The sequence below is a fragment of the Choloepus didactylus genome, chromosome 13 (assembly GCF_015220235.1).
Source record: "Choloepus didactylus isolate mChoDid1 chromosome 13, mChoDid1.pri, whole genome shotgun sequence".
In the NCBI taxonomy this organism is placed as follows: domain Eukaryota; kingdom Metazoa; phylum Chordata; class Mammalia; order Pilosa; family Megalonychidae; genus Choloepus; species Choloepus didactylus.
This window is the reverse complement of record NC_051319.1, coordinates 58057523-58080379: the sequence shown is the minus strand read 5'-3', so window position 1 is coordinate 58080379 and position 22857 is coordinate 58057523. Positions and strand designations below refer to the sequence as shown.

The following is a 22857-nucleotide window of genomic DNA, read 5'->3' as shown; positions in this document are numbered from 1 at the left end:
AAATGTATGTTCTTTTCTGTACTACATTTCAGCTAATATCGCAGAACTAATGACAATTTTAAAAGATGCTATTACTAATTCTGTCTACTGTAGCAAGATACCTCAAGTTACAACAAAATCTTAGGAAATAAGACTGAATAATTTCTGTTATAGAAACACCCTACTCTACTAACTCCCACCCTCCCCCACACAATCATAAGCAGCTGTCTTCTGTGACAAATAATGTAAGACTTGTGAAAACCCAATTTATGTAGCATGTCTCTTGGTCCACTGTCTGGCCATTCTGTCATGTTCTGCTCTGTTGGTCATCTACTGAGTCACAATACTTTCCACCAAGGGATGGCAGGATTACAGTCTGTAAGAAGTGAGCAGATAGAAAGGAGGGCTTCAGCAATAATCAGTGCTGAACTCCAATTTATCTTTCAATATGTCTGAGCAAAAAACTCCTTGACTGTTAATATCACAGTGAGATAGATTCTTGTCTGAAATGTAACCTTTGGAGGTCTGAAGGGATATTGCGGTGTAAAAGTGATACCAAGGAAGAATACACCACCCTCATACACGGATCCTGGAGGTCCTGGAATGGTTGATCTCCATTCACAGATATTACCGCCTTTGGGGCCATCACTGCAGTTAGGTGGAGGGTCTAAAGTGATGTCCGTCAGTTCCTTCTGAATCCTTTTGGCGCTGGTAGAGAGGAGTTGGGAGTTTTTGCTGATGCTGACTTTACTCTCCTTCATCTTGGGGATGTTTGTTTCTTTCTCAGTTTGCTGGTTGGAGGCCGACGATGAGAAGGAGATAGTGCTGGCCCTCGAACCATCATCAGCGAACCCCCCAAACAGCTGTGTTTGCACTGTCACCCTGTAAACAGCCCGTCTGTGTCTGGCTGCTCTGTGCCTCCACAGCGGCTGTGGCGGTGGCTGGGCCTGGCCACGCCACTGGTGTCTCTCCCTCGCTGGAAGAGAAGGGGAAGTGCAGCAACAGCAACTGAACAGGGAATCGTGACTTATGTTTTAAAAGAAACTAAGAGCAATAAGCTTAGGAGTTAATTCAATTTTGTGGATTTGGGAAATAAAGGACCTCATAAGCATAAAATACTAAACTGCTGTACTTATATGCCAAACATGTGCTAATGTTCCAGGCTAAGGATAGATAATTTTAAAGATATGTTTCAGTGTAGAAATATGAAGCATTATGCCTGAGGGTAAACTTTGAATGATCTGCCCTTAGGAAAGTATGACTCTTTTTGGAATCATACCTAATTGATATAAATTGTGTCATTAAAAAAAAAAAATCTTTTTAAGCAACGGGGATTTAAAAAAAAAGAAAAGAAAAAAATGCTTTTCTTAAATTATCTTGTAAATCAGCAAACTTAGAGAGGAGTGGAGACCTGGAAACCAGTGTAGACAGTATTAATCTGAGAGAGATTTCACCTTGAAGGAGAAAGTCCAGGGTGCCTGAACTGAATTGCAGGATGGAGGAGATTCAAAATCACCATCTTTCATTGCAGTTTTTTATTTTTTGAAGAATTATGAGGTCCCAGAAAATTAAGAACTCATTTTCTGTAAATAAAAAATCATCTGATTATTCTCATAGTGACTGTGAGAATAATATGGGAACAATGGAAAACTGAGGTAATTCACAAGTAGTGTTAATATTTCCTCTAGTATAGAGGAGAAAAAATATCCAGTATAAAGTTAAAATGATATCTGTGTCTGTATCGATCACTTGCATTTAATTTTTTAGTGTGATCATTGGTACAATATATACATAAAACTTAAATAAAATACATGCACACACATATATTCACATTTTCTGATTCTCTTTTGATTTCAATGCATGGAATCTTGTCTATTATTCTAGCAAGAAAATGTACTTTCCCAAATTATCATTCTAATTCAGAGAAGATGTTTGTTGTTCTAAATTTTCTGGGTAATTTTCATAATTCATTGGTTCTCTAGTTATGTGTACAATGAATTTAGATGTGGTAAATATTTCTTCATCAGAGAAAGGAGGAAAAAAAGCAGTTTCAATAGTATCGTATAAAATATAATTTATTTCCTTCTCTGATCATTATTTAGTTCATGACAATCTACTTGTCAGTGAAATACCATCTAAAATGCTAATGCATGCATTTTAGAGACACAGGGCATAGCAGAAAATCAAAGTTTACCCATTTGAATTATAAAGACCCTTGATTTTATTTTCTTATCTGTGTGTCAGTGCCTCATTGATCTAAATTTATTTCCAAAAACGTTTTGTTGGCTGTGTACAGATGACACGATTGAGCCACTAGTAAATTCTATTAGTAGTACAGTGAAGACTAGGGGATGTCTGTCTTTGTAAAATGTTTATAATGTTAATAAAAAGAATATGCAATTGGAAAGACATTACTCATTTTTAGAGTTATGGGAGTGGGAGTAAGTTCCATATAAACAAATGAACTCCTTAAAAGCTGAGGAACTGGGGAAAAATGTGGAAATGTTGAACTTCCCCACCTGGGTTATTACTGATATTCTCACAAACATTGAGGACTACCAATTTAGTAGGCCAAGCCGTCAATCTTTGGCCTTGCCCTTAAGAAGCTTGTTACTGCAAAGGAGAGGTCAAGCCTACTTATAATTGTGCCTAAGAATCTCCCCGAGTGCCTCTTGGTTGCTCAGATGTGGCCTCTCTCTAGCTAAGCCAACTCGGCAGGTGAACTCACTGCCCTGCCCCCCACATGGGACCTGACTTCCAGGGGTGTAAATCTCCCTGGCAACGCAGGACATGACTCCCGGGGATGAGCCTGGACCCGGCATCTTGGGATTGAGAAAATCTTCTTGACCAACAAGGGGATGCAAAATGAGATGAAATAGTTTCAGTGGTTGAGAGATTTCAAATGGAGTCGGGAGGTCACTTTGGAAGGCATTCTTATGCACTATATAGATATCCTTTTCTAGTATTTAGTTTATTAGAATAGAAGAAAATACTTGAAATTATTGAATTGCAAACCAGTAGCCTCGATTCTTGAAGACAATTGTAAAATTATGTAGCTTACATGGTGTGACTACATACTATGTAAAACCTTGCGATTGTGAAAACCTTGTGGCTCACATTCCCTTTACCCAGTGAATAGACAAATCAGTAGAAAAAGGGGGACAAAAATTAAATGAAAAATAGGATGGGATGGGGGAAATGGAATGCTTTGGCTGTTCTTTTTTACTTTTATTTTTATTCTTATTTTTATTTTCTTTGGAGTAAGGAAAATGTTCAAAATTTGATTGTGGTGATGAAGGCACAACTCTATGATGATATTGTGAGCCATTGACTATATACTTTGGATGGATTATATGAATGTGAAAATATCTCAATAAAATTGCATTTAAAAAAAGCTATGTCCTGTAGCATTCATCCTGGCCTATTTTCCATAAAGTGCTTTTCTAATGAATAATCAAGAAACAGCTTGCTTGTATTTACGAATTTAGGTTTTGTGAGCCTGAGATAGCAGGGATCCTTTGGCAGTCAAGCCTAAACTGCCTATAAATAGCGGAAGTAGACATAATTCCTACTGAATATTCTTCAAATGAATTAAATTATTCTGAACACAAACTCAGTTCACTCATAACTGGTACTTCTCATCACCATTACCTATTTGTTATGTCCATCATCTCAAACTGCAAATCTACAGGCTAATTTTTTGGCAAATACCAACAGGGCTCTGTTATTCTATGTCTTACTCTGCTATTATCTAGTAAAAACAGTATCACCTATCACTCATATGCCTGAAGATTAAGCCTAAATTTCAGTAAGTGGAATTTGATGTTTCAGAGCTATTTCCATGAGGTCCCCATTTGATAAGGGTTGAAAACAAATGAATTACTTTTTGCCTTTTTGTGAATAAACGGATTAAAAATCCAAACAATTTATCAAAAATTACAGCTGCATGTATCTTAGTTGGCTGTATCTAGAGCTCCCAATGTATCAACTATGTTGCATGTCTTTGTTCAGCTCCATCTTTCTCCTTCTATACCATTCTGAAGACTGCCTGCCTCTCCATCAAAGAGAAGTGGTAGGCAGCACAGCAAGGCTGCTGCATGATCAGAGACTGGCTGGGAAAATGACATCATCCCAGTTGCTTTCTGTGTTTGGGCCACAGCTCTTTATGAACTGGATAATATGCTCCTATAAAACCAAGTGTTGGCTCTATATTTAAGTCATTGTGATGAGAGAATATCAGCCATGCCTAATCCTGGGTTAACTGTGATCTAAAAATGTCACCTTCATTTTCATCACTAACTCTCTCGGGGTGCCTAGGAATATATGCTACGGAAACTAGGCAATGTCAAGACTCAACACACCACCAAATACATTGCATCCTAGGATATTAATTAAAATTTAAGAAACAGAAATTTCATTCACATTTTCCTAAGCCATAGCCAAATATTGTATTTAATGGTAAGTACCAATGCTCGAAGTTTCACGGGATTTCACTTTTACTGTAGGTAGAAGCACCTTTAAATCTTTAATCTTGTTAGCAATTCTGTCATGAAAGTCAGCGTTTCTCTGCCATTTTGCACTTTTCGATTCTGTCTCATCCCTTCTTGATGACTTTCTGATTGTACAGTTCACGTTCAATATCAGTGCCCTTTGACAAATGAATCATCCTCCTCCCAGCTAGTCACTGCAGGGGCAGCCAAAACTGTTTTTCTGGGTATTTCTTGACACCATGGCTATTGTTGGTAGTATAATTATATGTATCTTATAAAAATAAATATATAGGGACTTCTGATAGGAATGTGGTTGTCTATGTCAATCCCCCCTTCCCTGTGGTTCCACTGGGAAATTATTTAAAAGCGATAAAGGTTTCTCCTAAACACCCCATTCTCAGTGAAACTACAAGACACATATAATATGCTTATGGAAAAATATGTGTAATGACTGTGCAAGTGAGTGATATTTGGCAGAAGCTGCACAAGAGTAAGATAGTGGTGAGAGGCCCAGCAGAGGAAGATTTTAGAGAATACCAGAAAAACAGACTTCCTAAGGTGAGGAGCTTATTCAGTAGCACAAAAGTTACATACCTTGTATATAGGCCTGATGGTAGCAGAACCTTCCTGGAAGATTTAGAAAGGAATTACAAATTCAATTACATAAACATCAAAACTTGTGTATGACCAAAGGGCGAAAAAATAAGCAAAGTCAAAAGACATATACCAAAGGATATTTGCCGTTATATCTCAGGTACATATACACTTGCTGTATCCCTAGTATCTAGAACAGTGCCTGCCACATAGTAAATGTCTGTTAAACAAATAAATGAATTAAATTGAAACAATTTGGCAAAGAATATAATTTGCAGAAAAGAAAATGAAGTGGCATTTACACATATTTGAAGATGTTCAACATCCAGCCATAAAAAGATAAATTACTCCATTTTTCATCTGTTAGAATGGCAAAAATCCAAATACTTCATAAAACTTTCTGATGTCAAAGCTGTAAGGAAACAGTTATTATCATGCATCATTGATGGGCATGTAATTTGTATAAGATTTATGTAGTGCAATTGGGAACATTTACAAAAATGCAAAGGCATATACATTTTGACACAACAATCCAGTTCTGGTAATATCCTAGAAACTGTACTATGTATATAATGAAGATTATTAAAAGTAAAATAATGGAAAATATCAAAACTCCATTGATAGGGCACTGGGACTGGTTACTTTAATTGTAGTATATCTATGCAATGGGAATGTGATATACCTATAAAAAGAATGAGAAAACTCATTAAGATCTCCAGCATATATGGTTAAATGAAAAAAAGTAAAAATCAAGACAGCAGCTATATTAGGCTATGTTCAGTGTTTAATAAATGGTGGAAAATAAGAATATTTTTTGCAGTTATCTGCATATATGCAAAACACTGGATATGTTCTCAAGATTCTAACAACAGTTTCTCTCTATTTGAGTGATGAGAGTATGGCATTTTTATAGCTTAAATATTTTGAACCATGCTGTTCTAGTTTGCTAATGCTACCAGAATGCAAAACACCAGAGATGGATTGGCTTTTATAAAGGGGGTTTATTTGATTACACAGTTATAGTCTTAAGGCCATAAAGTGTCCAAGGTAACACATCAGCAATCAGGTACCTTCACTGGAGGATGGCCAATGGTGTCCGGAAAACCTCTGTTAGCTGGGAAGTCACATGGCTGGTGTCTGCTCCAAAGTTCTGGTTTCAAAATGGCTTTCTCCCAGGAAGTTCCTCTCTAGGCTGCAGTTCCTCAAAAAATACCACTCTTAGTTGCACTTGGGGTATTTGTCCTCTCTCAGCTTCTCTGGAGCAAGAGTCTGCTTTCAACGGCAGTCTTCAAAATGTCTCTCATCTGCAGCTCCTGTGCTTTCTTCAAAGTGTCCCTCTTGGCTATTGCTCCTCTTCAAAATGTCACTCACAGCTGCACTGAGTTGCTTCTGTTTGTCAGCTCATTTATATGGCTCCACTGATCAAGGCCCACCCTGAATGGGTGGGGCCATGCCTCCATGGAAATATCTCATCAGAGTTATCACCTACAGTTGGGTGGGGCACATTTCCATGCAAACAACCTAATCCAAACATTCCACCTTAATCCCCACTAATATGTCTGCCCTACAAGACTGCATCAAAGAATATGGCTTTTTCTGGGAGACATAATACATTCAAACCAGCACACATGCAATGGCTTTTCCTATTCAAAAACTGTAAATTAAGAAAGAAATCATAATTTTAAAAATCTAACAAGTAAAATTATGTACTGATGTCCAGACACATTATAGAATGATATTCTCAGGATAGCAAGACTATACAAAAATTCATTAATGCTTTCATTCACCAAGTATATATTGAGTTGCTTTGACTATTCTAAATGCTGGAGATACCATGTTGAACTGGACAGGACAGGCAAGATGACTGGATAACTCTTCTCATGGAGCCTCTATTCCTGGGAGACAGAAAGATAGTACACTTGTAAAATAATACAAGGTATCAATAATGGTATCAAATGATGGTAACTGTTATTACTAAAACAAAATGAGATGATATAACAGAGAGAGTAACTTTGGAGCTTTTGATTTCAGTAAAATGGTCTGGGAAAGCCTCATTGAAGATGTGACTTTCAAGAATGTGACATTTGAACTATGAATAAATGACACAAATGAGTCAGGTAAGCACAGATCAATGGGACAAGCATTACATGAAGAAAGACCAGCAGGAGCAAAGAAGTGGGGTTGGGTCAAGTTTAACATATTTGAAGGACAGAACAAATGTCCAGTGTGATTAAAGAGAATGAACAAGAGGTAGGTGTGGACCAGTAATATAATGTCATCTAAAGCCTTGCTGGCCAGGGCAAGAAGTTTAGATTCTATTCTTTGTGGGATGAGAAGTCAATGGAATATTTGACACAAGGTGGTGATGTGTTCTGACCTATGCAGATGAAAGGCTTGATTCTGCTATGTGACTTCATATTTGAGGGGCAAGAGTTGAAGCAGGGTTCATTCTTAAGGTTCTAGATAAACAATCATGATGCTTAGGTTAAGGTGGAATTGGAAAGAAATGGAAATGACATCAGCAGGATTTACTGATGAACTGGGAGTGGAACTGAGGGAAAGAAAGGAATAAAACTAATCCTAAGTTTTGGCTTGAGAAACTGAGTGTATGATAACTCCATTTTCCAAGATAAGATAGAGTGGGAGAGAAACAGTTTTGAGAGATAGACTCAAGAACTCTTATTGGACACTTAAAGTCAGAGATTCTCATTAGGCATCCAGGTATAGATGAAAAGTAGGCAACTGAATATATAAGTGTAAAAATCAGAGAAGTCAACTTTGGATATAAAGCTTTATAAATAATTGGTATATGAATGAAACAATGGCAAATGGAGGGTGGGAACAAATGAGATCCTCTATGAATGAGTATAGATATAGAAGATAAGATAAACACAGAACTCAATCTGTGGGCATGCCAATGTCTAGAATTTGGGAAGTGGAATTGAAAAAAATAGAAAATGGGAAAGGGGAAGAAATTGGTACGTTAATACACAAAAAATAATTTAAATGTTGTACAAAAGCAACTTACATTAGTAAGTAAAATGCTGGAAAATATTTGCATCAAGCATGATGATCAAAGTATTTTTATTGCAGTTATTAAAGATAATTTATTAGAATCTTGCTTTTCATTTTAAATAGGCAAAGGGTACAAATAGATAATTTATGTAAGCAAAGATTATAAAGACATGGAAAATGTTCATTATTGTCAGTTTTTAAATAAATGGAAAATAAACATTTCTCAAGACACCACTGTATTCTTCAACTGTGGGTAAAACAATTTTGTTTAAATGAAACATCCAAAGTTTGATTTCATTGAGATTGTGGAAAAACTAATACAGTCAAACACAGCTGTTTATTTGTAATAAAAAAATATGTAGCAAAAGACAAAATGTTCAGCCAATTTGGCTCGGTAATTGTACCTTTGAGAATACATATCCTAAGGCCGTAATTCTGCAGAAAAGGAATATTTATATGCAGACACAGATTTGCAATATCTTTTAACTTTCCAAAATTGGAGAAAATCAGTAGAGCCACATATAGGGAAATGGTTAAAAATAATTAAATCAAGTGTAGGATATATTTAAACTGAATATCATAAGAATAATGAAAATTACCACTGATCATCACTGAAAACCTATGGAAATGTATAAAATACAACGGGATTTTTAAATACTAAAATAATGGTACTTGCATTGCTATAGTCTGTCCCATAGCCATGACCAATTGATATATTTTTCTCTTTCATTTACTTTCCCATTTCAAAAACAGAAAATCCCTTAGGATTTGGTATCTACTCCTTCCTCCAACACATACCTCTACAACATATTCAATTATCTGATTTATTGGCATCAACTTTACTATAGTATAGTATTCATTGCTGTATTGTTCTTTCAAGAAATAATGAGAATTTTAACACTGGCCTCTTGGGAAGCAAACTTCATATTGACAAAATGGATCTTTAATGGGAAATTTAAGACACTGTAATAAGTAAGTTAAGGGAATATTTCACATCAGGGACTTTTTCAAACCATCCCTCAAATCTCAAGACCAAGGTTAGCCAGTCTCAGAAATCATTTTTTCTCCAGGGATGGAGACACTCCTTCATGATGCTTTAGCAATGAAGGGAGCCCAGTGAGTTTTTCAGACAACAAGGAATGACTGAGCATCCCGGCCCCCAGGTGGATCCTCAAAAGCATTAAGAAGCCTCCCTTAGTGCATTTCTGCCCTCTGAGGCATTCAACCACTAAGATCCACTGAGCCCCAAGAAGAAATGAAGATATATATATATATATATATGTATATTCTCTTTCATTACCCCTTTGCAAAGTAAACAATTCATGATGAAGGAAATCTGAAAGAACAGTTTAAAAATCATGCCACTTAGTCTATAAGAAATAATGAAATTCTGTGATACGTTGCAACATGAAAAAACCTTGACAATATTTTACTCAGTGAAATAAGCAAGACACATAAGGACAAATACTGTATGAGGTCACTTAGATACCTAGTAACAGCAAATCCACAGGGATGGAAAGTAGATTAAAATTCACCAAGGGACAGAGAGTGCAGGAGGGAGTATATTTTTGATGGATGTAGAGTACGTGTAAATAATTTTTTTAAAAAATTATGGCACTTACAAGAAGGGTAAATCCAGGCCTGAAGGTGTATGTTCCTTATTTCTGGATAGTATAAAGTAGAAACTTACAATTCTGTTGCAAAATTCACAACTCTGATCAGTTCTGCATATGCAGACCAAAATTGAGTAAACAGTGTGCTAACTATGTTAACATCTCATTGGGTGTCTACTACAATTGCCTAACAATAAAAAATAGGAAATTAAATGCAAATACTGAGTATCTTACTTTGCTATCAGGAGTTTGCTTTATCATTTAATATGTTAAAATTTTATTATAATATTTTATTACAAAAATCTTACTTTTACATATTATTTTCTACGTGGAAAGGCTGCATCAGAGTTGCAGATACTAAAGTGGAACTTATGTATTGGGGTTTGTGCCAGTTTGAATGTATTATGTCCCCCCAAATGCCATTATCTTTGATGTAATCTTGTGTGAGCAGACTATCAGTGTTTATTAGATCATAATTCTTTGAGTGTTTCCATGGAGATGCGCCCCACCTAACCATGGGTGATGACTCTGATTGGATAATTTCCATGGAGGTGTTGCCCACCCATTCAGGGTGGGTCTGAATTAAATTACTGGAGCACTATATAAGATCAGACAGAAGGAGCAAGCTGCTACAGCCAAGAGGGACACTTTGAAGAAAGCACAGGAGCTGCAGATGAGAGACAGTTTGAAGACAGACATTGAAAGCAGACTCTTGCTCCGGAGAAGCTAAGATAGGATAAATACCCCAAGTGCAACTAAGTGACATTTTTGAGGAACTGCAGCCTAGAGAGGAACATCCTGGGAGAAAGCCATTTTGAAACCAGAACTTTCGAACAGATGCCAGCCACGTGCCTTCCCAGCTAACAGAGATTTTCCGGACGCCATTGGCCATTCTCCAGTGAAGGTACCCAATTGTTGATGCGTTACCTTGGACACTTTATGGCCTTAAGACTGTAACTTTGTAACCAAATAAACTCCCTTTTATAAAAGCCAATCCATCTCTGGTGTTTTGCATTCCAGCAGCATTAGCAAACTAAAACGGATCTTTTGCCTTAGCTTGGTTTACACAGAAATTAGAGCCTGAAGTAAAGGCTTATGTACTTCCACTGAATAAGGAAATGCAATCCCAGCGAGCAGGCCTGAGTGACAAGAGGAGTGAGGCAGAGTAAAAAGAGTAGAGTAAATTACAAGGAGACTTTATTGATTTGGTGGCTCCCAATTGCTTGATCTCATGCAATTGTTCTCTAAGAAACATATGAAAACAATCTATCCAAAGGAATAAAGTGAGAATATATCCCCCAATTCCTATCTCCCATGTGCCAAAATGTGTCCTTAAAGAAGCTGCTAATTCCTACACACCTCTAGATGTCACAAGCCTAGATGCTGAACTGAATCCCATAGCACTTTATAACTTATGGCATCCAAAGGCTAGCCCTTGGGCAGGAGGCATAAGGAGCATGGTACAGGCATGAGGCAGGACACTGAGAGGTTGCACCTGTGTGAAGTTTGCTGGAGTCCATGCAGAACAGGTGGCCGCAGTGGTGGCTGGAACAAGAAGACATAATGAATTTGAAAGGATCTGAAGTGACATATAAGAGAAGTGGTTCTCAGACTGGTACAAGCATCAGAATCACCCAAAAGGCATGTTAGCACACAGATTGCTGGATGCCCCTCCAGTTTCTGATTCAGTAGGTCAGGGGTAGGGCCAAAGAATCCACATTTTTTAAAGTTTGCAGGTGATGCAGATGTTGCTGGTCTTAGATCACACTTGAGATCCAGTATATCAGAGGCATGTACTACAATCCATTGGACCACCCATATCTGTTCCTGCCCTCTATTACATCCTGCTTTCATACTGCAATTTGAGGCCTCCAATTTTTGTGAGAACAAGATGCTCTCACTTCTTCATTAAAATGAAAAATACTAATCCAATCAGACACAACATCCCCTCCAAGGTCTAGTGAGCCACAATTCTTGTAAACACTTAAGAAAATCTGTGAAACAAGTCACCCCCCTTGTTACTGCAGCTAGTCCCAAGGCTGTAATTCATATCATCTCTTGCTTCAAATGTCAATTCTAGATTTCCTTGATCTGAAGCAGTTTGGTCAAGGTTGTTTGTCTAAAGGGGTGATTTATAACTAAGGGGTCTGAACCCCTAACTCCTTTCACACTTTCTAGCTGTGTAGTTGCAGCAATTGGCATTTCCTATTACCACTGGATACAGAAGCACCAAATATTCCTATTTGCCTCCATTGTGTTCTATGAATCCATGACTGCTCATGGTAGTCTGAGTTGATTACCCCAATAGTATAGTAATTCCTTTCTTTGACTGCTTGTCCAGTGGTATGAAGAGACCAAAGTGAAACAACTGGGAGTTGCATGTGCAAGTTCAGAGGAACAGTAACTATGACCTCCAATGGAAGCTTTCTCTACCACCACAGTCCAAGTTCACAGAAGTGGGAAATACTAACTCCATAAGTGTGTCACTGTGACTGGAAGTGAGAAGGACTAATCGAACGTCAATTCTAGTTATTGGTCTCAGAAAAATGCAGGGGCTGTTAGTTCAGTAAATTTACTACACTGAGGAGTATAGTACCCCAACCCAGCCAGGTGGTGTCCCTGAAATGGTGCTATTGTATGTCTATAAGAAGCTATTTCAATTTTATTAGGCTAAATACTTCTAGGTGATGGAGTATATGATAAGGCCAGTTGATTCCATAAAGATCACCCTACTGTCACACATCCTTGCTATAAATTGGGTCCCTTGATCTGAAAAACTATTGTCTTGGATACCATATTGATAGATCAGATATTATGTAAGCTCTCAAATGGCACAACCAGAGGCAAATAAATGTCCAAAATAGCTATCAGTTCTAATAAGGATAAATCACTACCCCCTTCAGTGTAGAAGGTTTCTATGTAATTGGTAAAGTGGTTGGCTGATCTCCATATTGATCTCCAATGATTGATCTTCATTCATCTCCAATGACACCACACTGAGGACTCAGTATTTATCTCTGCTGCTGGCAGAATGGAGTTTCAGAAGTGGCAGAAAATAGATTAGTCTTGGCATTAAAAGTAGTTCATGTGGGTTATGGGCCCATGAATAACCTCTATTTTTATCTCTATTCATAAGGCCAATGAACCACAACTTGGATGGCTGATGAGAGAGGCCAGCTGACAACCCAACCTGCTCACTTGGCTTTTGAGAGTCTCTACTATGGTAGACACTTTCCAGTAGAAATTTACCTGAGGCATCTCCACACTATGCTCACTTCTGAAGCTCTGCCACAAGCCTAATTCCAGAACTCCTTGTTCTCAATCTTTGAATCTTATTCCATCAAGGGTATGACCATTTAGTCAGATCACTCACGATCACCCAGGAATATGTATACATACATACCCTGAATCACTTCTACCTTCAAATGAGACAAATGACTAAACATATTTCTTATAGCTCTAGAGGAGCAGAGTCTGGTGGTCTGTTCTCAGGTCTTATGCAGTAAATCCATTTTAACACCTTTCTGACTTTTTCAGAAATACTAGTATTTCAGAAATACTAGGCAAAGGAAGTTCCAGCATCTTCATCTCTTTCCCTGAAGGACATTGTTGATTTCATGCTATAACCTGTAAATAGCAGTTTTTAACTTTAACTAATAGTCTGTTAGGTTCATCATTAGGTGCCCCTGTCAGAAAATTAAATCCAGAGTCATAAATGAAAATTTCAGCCAATAAATCCTCTCCTATACAGTACAGTATACTGTCCCTGTGGTTCAGAATCCAAAATCCCCTCCCATACTAGTTCCCCCAGTTCCTGCTGGAGTATATTAGCCAGGTTAATTCTTTTTGTGCATAATCTATTTCCTCCAGGTCAGGGTTTCCACTTGCCTGAACTGACTATACTAAGAGCTGACTCCAGTTACACACTTAGAGGCAAGGAATGATGGTAGAGGAGGAGCTGGAAATCATACAAATTTCAGGGCCCATGAGGCTGTTTATCTCTGGCAAGGGGAGAAGTTAGCTTCTGCCAGCCCAGAGGTTTCAATGGTGTCTAATGGACCACTCTTCTTCAACTATTACATCCTGAGCCAAAAACCTTTTTTCTTGTGGTTATCCATTTTTTCCATTCAACAACACAGTGGATATGATTTATTAAAAGATGGGAGAAATAAGGTAAATCTAAAGTAAAATCATTTTAAGAAGTTTACTTTCAGTTATATTAAGCTTCATTTAAAACTTCTTGTGTATGTGCCATAGGGACTTTTGAAAACAGTCAGGAAATATATTATGAAGGTGCTTACTTGAGCAAAGGATATATCTAAAGTTAAGAAAAGCTGATATAAAACATATGTGCCTACAATATACACAAAATTGCAAAAATCGGACTGTGGATGGAGACATGATAGTTCTCTTTTTAAAAGGGTACAGATCAGGAGTTCTTCGAATTGCCTTGAAGAAATTAAGATAAGTATTATAAATATCATCCATTTAGAAAGATACCTATTAAATAATAAATGAGGTTCAGAGGTACAGAGGAACATCAGGAGTCACACTTCGTAACAGTTATTTTATAAGATTGCACTTGCTGACCCTGCACCTATAGAAGAGAGACCCATCCTATGGCATCATGGGAACGTCTGTTTAATTGAATTAATAATTTAATATTACAGACTATTAAAGGATCTGTGAAGTCAAAAGTGCAGCCTGAAAAGATTCTATGGAAAGCAGAAAATTTGGACTATTTCCATTGAGTCATTCAATATTTATTGAACACCTGTCTTGCACTAAGAACTTCACTAAGTGCTGTGAAGTGCAAAGATGATTAAAATGCTTCTGCCCTCTAGAAGTTCATGGTCTCATATGAGAGATGATGAATAAGCAAATAATCCCAGTGGCATGTGTAAATGGGTTCTTCATGATTTTCAGCAAATGTGATAGAATTCCTTTAAGAACTGCTGTTTCAATATTATGTAAGCCAGAATGATAATTCCTGACATAAATAATCCCTATATACACAGGAAACCCTATATACAAATCCGAAAGTAACATATATTTACTTCAGTGGAATATATACAGATATACATATATAAATATATGTTTGTGCACTTATATATATTATTTCTGCATGTGTGTGTGTATATAAAATTAAATTCATGAGAAACATTCATAATCCGTATGCACCCTACATCCAATTCTCCTGAATCTGACATTACTGTTGAAATGTGACAGAAGGGATGAGGGGAAGAGAGAAATGAATTGTATAATAATGGGCAATGTTCTTCTATGTCACTAAATGCAACTCTAATCACTTGTTCTCATGAACTATCTGGTTTGGGGCAAAGCAGAGAAGTGGGAATTCTTCTGTACAGATCTATACTCAGACCTTTTCTTAATCACTTCTCTTATAAAATATAAATCAAGCCATAGACACTGTGAGATTTGTTAAAAGAAGAGAGCCAAGTTGGATGCAAAATACAAAGGGAACAGGCTCAGAGATGAGAGTTTCTATAGGTAATTTGTTTCTTAATTTAATCAGAAAACATACAGTAGATTAAAATTAATATTTAAAAATGTTGATCCCACTAAATATTAATTATTGTTAGTCTTTTAAAAGGTAGTAATTTTTCATAAGTAAGCACCAAACACCAAATCAAATCTAAACTCAAATATATTATTAAGGATGTGTGTTATGACCTAATGGGAGCAAAGAGAGCGAGCACAGAATGAAAAAACCTTTTTCCTTATCTCCTCCGTCCCCTCCTCATTTTCCAACTCTCTCCTCTTCTTTTACCTTTTCCTTCTACCCTCTCAACCCCTCTTCCTCCTCTTTTATTAAAAATAAAGAGCACTGATTTAGTAGAATAGCCAAGAGCTTTAGGGCTCAGAAAACTGATGTTTTGCCTTGTGAGGATGACATTTGAGATTTTCTGTTGAGGAGGAGAAGTTTGTCAAGCATAAAAATGGCCTAGGTAGGAAGTAACATTGATTTGAACTGAGGACTGATGTGGCCTGTCCCTTTGTGCCATCAGCATTGCTGCCTGACATGAGGTCTGCCTCTGTACCACTGAGTGTTTGCACCTGACTTGCTACACTACCTAAATGCTGCCATTGGATTAACAGGTATCCCTTTTTAGCCTTTTGAAAGAATTAAAGAGGCAGTGAATCAGACAAAATCAAGTAGACCGAATTAGATGGCTTCCCTTCTAACACTAATGTGACAACTTTGTGGACCAAAGTGAAAAATCAAAAGAGAAGTTTCATTTTTATTTCCAATTCCTTATTTAAACACTTTTCCTGGTATTAACCCTGAACTCCTCATAGGGAGGATATGTTTTCCTCTTTGTTCTGCTTGACTGCATGTCCCTCTTCACCCCTTACCCAAAGTCAATTCAAGACTCAGCAATCAGACTGTCCCAATTAATATTCTAGTCATGCTAAATGTGCAGTAAAACTACATTGATGTTAATGTATCAACTACATTGATAAACTATATTGAATCTAGTTTATAATATTGTTTCTATAGGAAACTGGATTCCTGAGTTCCAAAGGACCAACTTAGAAATAGTTTGGGTTAGAAAAGGTCATTGATATGTTGGAGATTTGATTGTGTAAGAAGCTAAAGGACATGGAGTCAAATAGTGGCAGTGGCAGTGTACCAAGGTGGGTTTTTTCCTACACTTTGTGGCTGGGAAAAAACATTTTGGAGACAAGGAGTAGTTGAATCTTATTTCTTTCAATTTCACAATAGATAATGCCAAAAGGTGGATGGCTATTTTCAAATGTCAGATTTGCATCTTGTCGGTTATTTCATAGCATAATCTTTTCATAAAGGTCTACCAAAAAGTAGTGGAATGATATTTGATTTCATACTGAGGACAAGCTGTATAAAGTAAATAATTATGAAAGAAAGTAAAAATGTTTATAGCAATGTAAGGCCCATGTGAAAAGGACCATATGGATACATTGCATGAACTATTTTTAGTATTCTGAATTAGAAGTCTCAACTGTTTTAAATATTCTGAGTGAGAAGATGAATTGTGATTGTTTCTTCTTTTACTGTTAAAAATGTATGTGAGATTTCCACCAAGATTCATCCATTTTTCCCAGAGTTCTATGGTCCAACTCTAGACTCTCAGCTGGCTTCCTTCATCTTTTTCTATTTCCATTTAACCTCCAGTCTCCTCAAAGCCACCATGACATCTCTCTTACTGATGCAGAAGTATTACTTCCTTCTTAGAAATTTTTCTCTAAACCTCCTCCGATGGAAAACTACATCCTATCACTCTTTTCTTGATGATCTCCACCTTCTTTTCACTTTTCTTACCATATTTAAATGAATAAAACACCTCATGCCCAAGACGTATTTTTACCGCATTGTAAATAAATGTTTCTATTGCTTTACTTTGTTTTGTGTTGTGAAAGTGAGTGAGGTGGTTACAAAGCAACTTGAAATCTTAATATTCTTATTCCTATTGTTTGAAAACCAGCACATTTGAGTTTCTACCATGAGGATAATATAGATTTGGGGTTATTGGAACTTTGAGAAAGTGAACTTTGAATGAAACAACTCCAGCACTTGGAAAGCTCCTCAAAGGCACAGAAAACTTCTGCCAACAGAGTACCAAGAGCAAAGAAAACATTAGGGGAAAGTGATTTCTCAAGTATATATGAAAAAAATATTTTTTCTTATTTCAAATATTTCTTACCTCTGAGAATTACTGTCACCCTAAGTAAATGCCATACTTAAAAATACATTATTTTTCTATGAAATAGAAATATAGTAGTATATTAAAAAAAAAAAGTCCTACCTCAACACGCCTTTGCAGATCCTTGAGTATAATGAAAGATTAGGCAGAGATCCAGTTGTATAGTTCTGAGACTTACCTGCAGGCTGGAGTCTAGCCAAGAGAAAACAAGGAGTAATTTTCCTATGGATCAATCAGGAGGCCTGTCTCTCAAATCCCAGTTGGAGAAAATTCAATCGCTTACCTACCTTGCAAAAACTTCAGAAGTCTAGGGGGTGTCTCAGACCCTCTAGTACTCTGCTCCATATCCTCTTGGTCTCACGTGATTCTATGAACAGTTTCTGGCAGGATTTGACAACTCCTTGGCTCAATTATGTGCCCTCTGTTTCTTGCTTTCTTCCAGGGCTTTTTCAATGCCCTCATGTGGCACAGTGTTAGGGAGCCACTGGGCATGTGTTCTAGTTTGCTAATGCTGCAGAATGCAAAACTCCAGAGATGGATTGGCTTTTATAAAAAGGGGGTTTATTTGGCTATACAGTTACAGTCTTAAGGCCATAAAGTGTCCAAGGTAACACATCAATAATCGGGTACCTTCACTGGAGGATGGCAAATAGCGTCTGGAAAATCTCTGTTAGCTGGGAAGGCACATGGCTGGCATCTGCTCCAAAGTTCTGGTTTCAAAATGGCTTCTCCCAGGACATTCCTCTCTAGCAAGCTTGCTCCTCTTCAAATAACATCACTCACAGCTGCACTGCATTCAGTCTCTTTGAGTCAGCATGTTTTATATGGCTCCACTGATCAAGGCCCACCCTGAATGGGTGGGATCACACCTCCATGGGAGTATCCCACCAAAGTCACCACCCACAGCTGGGTGGGGCACATTCCAAGCAAATCTAACCAGCACCAAAACGTCTGTCCCACAAGACCACAAAGATAATGGCATTTGGGGGACACAATACATTCAAACCGGCACAGCATGCATACATGCACAGCTCAGCTATAAGAGGTATCACCTGCCCACCCACCCACAGAACAATATGAGACAGGAACTTCTCCTCAGAGATCTTTTGTGGCCAATTTGAGAAGCAATCTCAGAAGGTCCTGATGAGGTCAAACACCAGTGTCCAGACCCAGTGAATAATCTGATAACACACCCCTGTATGGACTTTTCTTCCTTCCCAGTTCACTCTTGATGGTGTTTCACTTATACTCCCTATGTTGATCTCCCAATTATCTCCCAAATTTATACCTATATACAAATCCTCATTTCAAGCTCTGCTTTTGGTGGGAAATCAAGCTAAATTAGAGGGGAATCTAAATCCTAGGCAGAATTCTAATAGTGGTTTCAGGGTAGAAATTTCCATTTCCTAAATCTGCAGCACCAACATTACTCATACAGAGATATATGCCCAGGAAAAAGACTGTGGAGTTAAGATTTTATGCAATGCTACCCAATCCTTTATCTGGACCTTTATAGAAGCCATCAGTAAAAGTCATTCCTTAGCCCTTTTCTATTCTAACTACACCTCTCTCTGACAAATGCTACAGCCCTCCAATTTTCTAACAGATAAATTAGCTTGATTTCTTTGAACTACCTCCATGAATCTCAACCTTCAGAGGTTTCTCTCTTTTTTCCTTATCTAAGTGTTCCTTCTTAGGTTGTACTCTCCTGATATTTTATCCAAGCCATTTCAGGTCCAGCCTGCCATTCTCCTTTGGGGTCTTCCTTATTGTAAGGTTTGGAAATCCTTTTCACAAAGGATTATGCTTTAAGCTCCATCCAGAGTTTTGTTTTGCTTATAACATAGAAAAATGCAGAGAACATTGCTTTCATAATAATAAGAAGAAAATCTACAAAACCAAAGTTTTCTTCTTTATCCCAACAGACAGCTGATATGTTAACACAATGAGTTGAACTGAATTTAAAGGGTGGCAGTGTGGAGTTCTGAACAAAAAAGATGGCAGAATAAGGTGCTCCAGGGTGTCATTCCCACACAGATTCTTTGAGCAACTAGCAAACCTGGCAGCACCATCTTCCTTAAAACTTTGGAAAACAGTTGAGGGATTGCAGTAACTGGGTGAGTGCCAAATCAAGAGAACATAGTATTAAAAATGATAAGAGAAGATCATGGTTCCCTTGCTGCCCCTCCAACCCCTCTGGCACATTGTGGAGCCAGCCTGCATCCCTACTGTGAGTCACTGGACCTGTTCTGAAGAGAGCAGAATGATTCTTGTGTGCATACTGGGGAGCCTTTGTGTCCATGCCAATCTATCTGGTGGAAGCCTGAAAGATTGAACCAGAAAACTCATTTATGATGCTCGCTCCCAGAACTTGCCCTGCAATGAGAAGCACCTTTCAGGCAGATAAAGCAGTGCAAGAAACAGTTCAAAGTTGCCTAGGGCAAAGGATTACCAACTTTAAGACATTTTAAAATGTAAAAAAAAACATATTGGTATTGAAGCACACAGTAACTGAAAAGAAAAATTCCATAGAAGGTTTCAACAACAGATTGGGTCTGGCAGAGAAAACAGTGAACTGGAAGACAAAACAATTGAAATGATGAAGGATGAGAAGCAGAAAGAAACAAAACAATGAAAAAAGTGAACAGAGCCTAACAGACCTGTGGAACAGCATCAAATGTACCAATATACACATATGGGAATCCCTTAAAGGGAATAATGAAAGAAAGGGTAGAAGGTGTATTCAAAGAAATAATGGCAGAAGACTTAAAAAATATTATGAAACACAGAATATGCACATTCAAGAAAGGCAACAAACCCCAAACAGGATGAAGTAAAAGACAACCACAGCCAGACACAGAGTAGTCAAACTATTGAATGCCAAGGATAAGGAAGGTATTCTATAAACTGCGAGAGAAAAGCCAGGTGCTATGTACAAAGGAGAGCAAATTAGATTAAGTGTTGATTTTTTCATAAAAAGGCATGGAGGCTATAAAGCAGTGGTATTAAATATTTGAGGTACGGAAAGAAAACAACTGCTGGCCAAGAATTTTATGTCCAGTGAGACTGTTTTTCAATATTGAGGAAAAGATTAAGACATTCTCAGACAAACAAAGGAGAGACCACATGTTAGGTCACAAAATAAGTCTCAATAAATTTAAAATATTTCGATCATACAATCATATCTTCTCTGACAACAATGGAATGAAGCTAGAAATGAATAACAAAGGGAGAACTGACAAATTCACAAATATGTGGAAATTAAAAAATAAACTCTTAAACAATCAATGTGTCAGAAAAAAAAAGAGACCATAAAGTAAAATAGGAAATATCTTGAGGCAAATGAAAACAAAAACACAACATACAAAACCTTGGGTTGCAGCAAGGCAATGCCGAGAGAGGAATTTATGGCTCTAAGTGCTTATATTTAAAAAGAAGAAGAATCTCAAATCAAAGACCCAACCACACAACTGGAGGAATTAGAAAAAGAAAAGCAAACTAAACCTAAAGTGAGCAGAAGGAAGGTAATAGCTAAGACTGGAGTAGAGATAAGTGAAATGGAGGAAACACACACACACACACACACAATAGAGATGGGCTCTTTGAAAAGAACAATAACATCCAGAAACCTTTAACCAGACTAACAAAGAAAAACAGAGAGAGGATACAAATAATTAAAATCAGAAATGAGAAGGGGGCATTACTACTGGCCTCACAGAAATAAAAAGTAATATAAAAGGATACTATGAACAACTGTATGCCAATAACCTGGATAACCTAAATGAAATAGACAAATACCCCAAAAATACAAAAATGATCTACAATGACTAAAGAAGAAATAGAAGATCTCAAAAGACCAATAACAATAAATGGGATTGAATTAATAATCAAGCACCTCTCAACAAGGAGAGGTTATTCACTGGTGAATAACCTAACATTATAAGTAAAATTAATACTAATTCTGATTGAACTCTTGCAAAAGTTAAGGAGGAGAGAACACTTTCTAAATGCCAAATACCAAGCCAGAAAAAGACACCACAAGGAAAGAAAATTATAGACCAATATCTCTTAGGAATATAGATGCAAACATCCTCAACAAAATATTAACCAACTAAATAAAATGACATATTAAAAGAATTATACAACATGATTAAGTGGGATTTATCTGAGGTATGCCATGGTAGTTCAACAGAAGAAAGTCAATTAATGCATTATACCCCACATTAATCAAGGAAAAAAAAATGATCAGCTCAGCTGAAGCAAAAAGACATTGACAAAATTCAGCACACCTTGATAAAGACATTTAGAAAATTAGGAATAGAAGGGAATCTCCTCAACATGATAGAGGGCATATATGAGAAACCACAGCTAACATCATATTCAGTGGTGAAAGAATGAAATCTTTCGCTCTAAGATCAGGAACAAGACAAGGATGCGCACTACCATCACAATTATTCGTATTTTCTGGAGGTGGTTCTAACCAGAGCAATTAGACAGGAAAGGAAATAAATGGCATTTGACTTGAACAGACATTTTCATAGCAATATTCATAGCAGTAAGGAAAGGAAGTAAAACTTTCCCGATCTGCAGAAGGCATGATCCGATACGTAGAAAATCCTGAAAAATCTATAACAAATATACTAGAGAAAATAAGTGAATTCAGCAATGTGGTAGGGTACAAAATCAAATTGCAAACATCAGTAGTATTTCTATACACAAGTAATGAAGAATCTGAAGAGGCAATTATGAAAATAAATTCCAGTTACAATAGCACCTAAAAGAATCAAATATCTAGGAATAAATTTTAACCAAGGATGTAAAAAACTTAAACAAGTAAATCAAACAAAACATTGCTGAAAAAAATCAAAGAAGAACTAAATAGGACATTCCATATTCATAGATTGGAAGACCAAATATTGTTAGGATGTCAATTCCAAAGAAAGAGATTTTCAGATACAAGGCAATCCCAGTCAAAACTCCCACAGCCTTCTTTGCAGCAATGTAAAAATCAATCATCAAATTTATTATGGAAGGTTAAGGAGCTCTGAATAGCCAAAAACACCTTGGAAAAGAAGAACAAATTGGTAAGAATAACACTTCCCTATTTTCAAACTTATTACAAAGCAATGGTCAAAACAGCATGGGACTGACACATGAACAGACAGACCAACGGAATCAAATTGAGAGTTCAGCAATCAACCCTCTAATCAATGGCCAGTTGATTTTTGACAAGGATGCCAAGTCCACTCAGTGGAAAGTATAGTCTCTTCAACAAATTGTGCTGGGAAAAATTGATATCCATATGCAAAAGAATGAAGGTGTACCTCTACCTCACACCATGTACAAAAATTAACTCAAATAGATCAACAACCTAAATAAAAGAATTGAAACCATAAAACTACTAGAAAAAAATAGGGAATCATTTTCCAGACCTGTGTTAGGCATTGGTTTCTTAGACAT

At 37.1% G+C, this 22857-nt stretch overlaps 1 pseudogene; it reads right to left on the bottom strand.

Annotated features, from left to right (window-relative positions):
* Positions 1–246: 246 nt before the first annotated feature.
* LOC119507712 lies at positions 247–22857 on the bottom strand (annotated as a pseudogene).